This window comes from Cyprinus carpio, chromosome B5, assembly GCF_018340385.1.
Source record: "Cyprinus carpio isolate SPL01 chromosome B5, ASM1834038v1, whole genome shotgun sequence".
Taxonomy (NCBI): Eukaryota; Metazoa; Chordata; class Actinopteri; order Cypriniformes; family Cyprinidae; genus Cyprinus; species Cyprinus carpio.
In genome coordinates this window covers 7,419,941-7,425,940 of record NC_056601.1, presented here as the reverse complement: position 1 = coordinate 7,425,940, position 6,000 = coordinate 7,419,941, and the positions used below count along the sequence as shown (strand labels likewise).

The following is a 6,000-nucleotide window of genomic DNA, read 5'->3' as shown; positions in this document are numbered from 1 at the left end:
AGAAAGAAATGTCAGAAAGGGTCTACAAGACCTCCATGTTAAATTGTCATTCACCTTGGGGGGGATGTCATAAATTGTGCAAGAGTTTGATTTGGCTGGTTCATCTTGGATCGGTCTTGAAACATGTGTAGGGAAGGGGACAGGTTATTTATTTTTACAAACAGCCATCTGTCGTGGCAGACTGCAAAATGGCTGCCCTCTAAATATGATCTGAATCCAGAGCAGGACACAACCCCAAAGAACAACACACTGGGGCTTAAAAACTTTCCAGAATAACTTAATGGCCTAAATATAACTTGCATAGACATTTGTTGTCAAATTGTCTGTTAAAACTCAATTACAGTAAGCATATGTTTTACTATTGCCGAATTGCTGCTAGTATATCAACCAGATGCTTTTCCTGTACATGGCATTGGTAAAGGTTCCTTTCAGTTCATCGTTCTTACAGTACAGCACCAATCTGTTAATGACCGGAACAGACAGTAAGAGAGAACAAAAGAGAGAGGGGGAGAGCATATAGTTTTTAATGAAGTTCTTAGAGGAGAGTGCAGCGAGGACAATTTTAATAAGAATTAAATTGCTGAGAATTGAAATGAATACATTTATTTTGGCCTCAACTGCACAATCATTACTAAAATGTCAAATGTGAGTATTTGCCACTGAATGAAAGTACATACGGCAAACTGTGTTATCTGTGTAACACTTAAAGGTTAAGGTTATCATGGTGTGAAATAACACACCAATGCAATCTTCAAGGAGACCTAATAAGAAACAAGCAGTCTAATACTCTTTACATTCTTGTTTCCTTATGCCCTAAAATGTGCAGCCATTTATTTTCATAAATGGTTGAAATCTATGGATATCCTTGTTGATTTGCCCTATGCTGAGCTAAATGAGATACTGTATCTTCATGAAATTACAGGTTTATATGTGGACCTCACAAGCGGAACAAGAGGGTTTGGATTACAGAGCTGTCAGTCAATCACTCTGGTCTAGATATGGACCCACCAGGAAACGAGCAAACAGATGGCTTGGTGTCTTGAGAATGAAGCTTCCTCACCCACCCCCAACAAACCCCGAAAATAAACCATTGGTAAGATACTGTAAGCCCCTTGGATTTGTTTAAACTCCTCGTCCAGACTAATGCAGAATTCGTCACAATTTACTGCTGGTTCTTAATCTTGTGAATTAACCATTCTGATCGATTCTCACCTCTAGATTTTCTGGATTTCCAGGATTTTCTGATTGATTACAGTATTTTACTTCTGCTATGGATTAAGGATACAAAGCAATTTCTCATTTTGAAATGACATCACACATTTCATTGAAGACACTTTGCAAATATTTGGTCACAAGTTTTATTTTTGGGGCAGGCGTCTGATCCTGTGAGCCTAAAGCTGTTGAGGGGACTGGGTTTATAGTCAAGCAGGTGTCCCCACCGACATCTGTCTCAGTTCTCAGGGGAACCACCAGCAGATCAGCAGCAACCTTCAGACAACAGAAGGCGAGGACTGATGAACTTTATTCCCATCTGAAAAGGTACATTTTATTACTCTACTAGGTGGGAAACTGTATTTGAATTGCATTTTGGGCAGAGGGAATGGGATTTAGATACCCACATTTTTTTTCTCCCTTTCAATTTGATACATTCATAAAATTTTCTATCATATAGTGTATGTTCAATTTAAAAGCTTTCTAATAATCCAGAAATTAATAGATTTTCAACCTTGTGAAATCGCTGTTTATGTCATTTCCACAACAAAGCAATAAGATGCTTCATTAAATATTTATTTAGTTTTCATTACCAATTTTCTTGTGAAATTTAACCAGGCAGAAAAAAAAATCCCAAAAGCATACTCACCCATATGAAGTATTGATCTATGCCCATCTAAAATTAAGCAGTACTCTTTCTTCATACATTTCATGTGCTCTTGTTGGATTTGGCCAGGATTCTGCTCATTTCTCCCCCCTCTTGACCTGGATAATAAGATTAAAAAGCCCTCTGATCAGTAATGTATGCAGCATCTCGGAGGGAATATTTTGAAAGCTCTGAGTGTGTTTGGTGTATAATGCTGACTGTAAATCACAGGAAGACTGACACTCACTCCATGGTGATTACACAGTGGCACTGTGAAGATGTGGGTCAATCTCTGAAGGAATGGTGCATAGTGGGAAGTGAGGAGAGAGCTGACAGAAGGGAGAAGGCCTGGGCTTTCATAAGGATTCCAGGCATGCTCAGGAGTGATATTGAATCCTGGTCTCATGCATGTCCCGTAAATAAAAATCTACTGCAAACAAAGAGACTGCTGCTCTCTTATCGCTTTTTCTGGTCCCAGGGGAGGGAAAGAAAGAGCGAGAATCCAAATGATAGGGTAGAGAAATGCATTGTGATTCTTTGGTATTCTGTTTAAACAATAAAGTGGCATTGTTGGCATTTGGTGTTATAGAGAAGGCTTTGCAGTAAAGGTCAGTAAGTCTGTACCTAGATGTTGTTTAAAATGAAAACAGAGCACCACAGACATATTAATGATCAGTGTGAATGCTCTTATGGACAAACTTCAATGGTGCACTGTGGGTTTAGTGAGATTTTAGCCATTTATACTGTACATTGGGGTCCAAACGTCTGAGGCAACATTGAAAATCTGGGTAATAACAAAACTGTAAGTAATTAAAGTTTTAGATTTCAATTTTTTTTTTCATGAAAATAAAGAAATTATGACATAAAATGAATTAGAAATGTTTTTGCTCTTTAATTTATGCCAGTTTTCATTTTTTTCTCATTGTTAGTTTTAGTTAGTTTAGCTTTTATTTTAATTGTAGTATTTTAAGGCTCCCAAGGTTAATATTGTAACTGGTATGATTTAAAATTGTTACTTGTTATTTCTTGGCACAATGTAATGTTACAATATTTCTATGTAGTGGCAATTTTTATGCATAATACAGGCAAGTTGTAAAAGTTTCCAGTTATATATTATATCATGCATCGAAAATTGAAAATTAATCTGTGGGCATTTTTATTTTAGTTTTCCATGGATTAATTTTTTTAATAGTGTTTATTTCATTTAACCATTTTTTGTTTGATTGTTTTTTTGTTTTTTGTTAGTTTTTTTTGTTAATGATAATTATACTGTTGATAGAAATACTGGTAACACTTTAGTATTGGGACCAATTCTCACTATTAACTAGTTGGTTATTAGCATGTCAATTATTAACATATTGTCTGATTATTAGGACAGCACTTATAAATCATTTATTCTGAATGACCATATTCTACATCCCTAATCCTACCCAATACCTAAATTACCTTACAAACTATTATTGAGCCAAAAGTCATAGTTAATGGTTTGTTAATAGCAAGAATTGGAGCTTAAAATAAAGTGTTTTTATACATAGCAGGGAGCTCAGATCCAGTGTTGTAGTTCTCTGGGCTAGAATCAGCCTGTCTGGATGTGGGATTAAGGGGTGAGGAGGGACATGAAGCTTTTTAGACAGCTCAAAATCTTCAAGGACTCTGCACGCAAAGATGGACTGGTTGTGATTACCAAGCCCTATATTAGTGGTGCTGTTACTTGTTGTACATTACTTGAATCAGGCTCAAAGTTGTCTTTACACTACAGAGTTTGTGTTACGGAGAAAGTGTTGCTATGTGATGCTATGGATACATGGCTTAAACTATTCTAACAAACCAACAAGTGCAATTTTGTTGTGGTTTCCTTTGTGTTGGATTGATTTCAAATCTGTTGAGTCCCTCAAAGCTTCCAGGGTATGGTCTGAAATATTTCAATAGGGTTTTAGTTGTGTTGGAGATGCTTCAAACCACAAACCAACAACACACACACCTCTTCTGAAGTTCAGCATAAATTATTGTGCTCACGTTGCTGATTTGTGCATGACATCATGAAGGATGTGGTGATGTTCAGGTCCAGGAGTGGAAAGGATGGTAGCTTTCTGTTCAAATGTCAAGTTCACTAGCCTAAAATTAGACAGCTGTCTGCTTAATCATTATGAGTCACTGTAACCTTTCAGTAGGTTTAGCGTGTGCCTTTTTTAATTTGGGATAAAATGGTTGATTTTCATTTTCAAGTGAATATTTTGTTCTATATTTAGAGAGATACCTGACGCTATTGATCTATGTGTGTTTTTTAAATACAAATAAAATGTAAGTAGGGGAGACCAGGGATGGTGTAATGCATTTTGGTTTTGGTTTAACATCTATAACCTTTTTTTTTTTTTTTTTTTTAATGGTTGGTTGTTTATAATCTTCCTAAAATGTGTAAGAGTCAAGTTAAAAAAAAAATAATAATAATGTGAGAACCTAGCTGCTACGCCACTAACACTCTAATATAAAACATATTAGTATTTAATATTGTGCAAAATGTATTATGTTAAAAAAGTAATTTTATACATTTTAATTTGAATGGTGTAGATGGAAAGCTTGTTTGGATATATCAAATCAAGCAAGGAAAGCAACTGATTCAGTACCAGTTCCCTGATTTAACATTTACTAACCTGATTGCCAGTCAAATTATGAGTCAGACATGCCAATTTACTGTTTCACTGTTTCAATTTAATCCTGTCAATCCTTTATATTTTTGCATAGAGACATTGATAATCTATGACAGTGATTTCATCCCTGTTTTTGAACTCTAATAAGTCCAATGATATAGGCATGATTTATATGGATTATCTTTTATACAGTGTTCGTTTATACTTGTTTCAGAAATAACAAAGCCTCAACAAGATTCACTTTCCTATTTGTAAGAGTTAGTGCACCTGTTTCACAATTACCAATAGGAACGGAAGGCTAAGACGTTGCCTATATGCATTCATTTAGCTGTAATATACTGGGAAAAGAGCAAATAACCTAGCAAATATTAAATAAGCCTCTAAGCTGTCAAAAACAATGATCTACTTTTACGAGTGTGTCCTCATACCACCTCTGAAAAGTAAACTTTTATAAGCGAACCAAGGAAAGCTGTTCAGGATAAATGGCGCGATTAAAGGCTAACCAGCTTCTATTCTAAGTGCTACCAGATATGATGGAGGTTTTGTCCTCCTGTTAGTATTTACTGAACTTAACGAGAATATATGAGATGAGTCGTGGCTAAACCTCACTAAAGAAAACCCATAAGCATCATGGCTGTCCAAAGATAACAAGCAAAACAATGCACTAGGAGAGACACAGAGGCACTGCGGAGAGTGGCTTGCCAAGAGAGGCTTTCTGAGGTATTTGATTGCAGAATTGCTCCTGAATTACCTTGGCAAGAATGCAGGTTACACTCCATAGATGGGGAGAGGAACTCATGCCAGGAGAGCAGTGGGTATCATTATGCTATCATGTTTGCAGCGTTCAATGTGTTTGCAAGCAATACATTGCCCTACTGTTTTGTTAATGGCTTTTCTTCTTTTTCTTTTATCATCTCTCATGAGCTTGTTGAGCATCGGTGGTTATTGTGTTTTAAATGAAAGATAATTAGTCTGCATTTCTGCACACAATCAACCTCAAGTGCTGTGAGAAAATGAAGCTTCTTAAAGGGCCAATCCCTACATAAATAAAAAACATTGTCCTCATTTTTTTCACACTTATGTTGTTCCAAACCTGCAAAACAAGGGCATTTTATAGTCTCCACATCTGTCAAGCTCCAAAAAGGACCAAAAACATGATAAAAGCAGTCCATAAGAGCCTCTTCTATAACAACAAATAGAATTTCTCTCTTTTCCTCCTACACAGCTATCTAATGACACTTTTTTCCCTCCCTTTTGGAACTTGACAGCCACTGATGACTATGAACTGTCATTGCATATAATTTGTATCATTTAATAAGAACCAATTCCAACCAATTCATTGTTCAGAAAATCTTGTCACATCATTCACCATCCCAAAATTACCAGACCCTTTATATAAGGCTATATAAGGCAATATAACAGGCTTTAAAAATAGTTTGCTGTATGAAAAATAACTACCTTTATGCCATTTTTTTTTTTTTGTCAAGTGATGGA

At 35.9% G+C, this 6,000-nt stretch overlaps 1 protein-coding gene across 2 annotated transcripts in view; it reads left to right on the top strand.

The window, feature by feature from the left end:
* Nucleotides 1-1,339: 1,339 nt before the first annotated feature.
* LOC109082847 (tenascin-like) overlaps nt 1,340-6,000 on the top strand; it is a 64,661-nt gene continuing 60,000 nt past the window's right edge. For both annotated transcript variants that reach the window (XM_042724006.1, XM_042724003.1), the window contains exon 1: nt 1,340-1,539. The gene's annotated coding sequence lies outside the window, so the exon portion shown is untranslated. The remainder of the gene's footprint in view (nt 1,540-6,000) is intronic.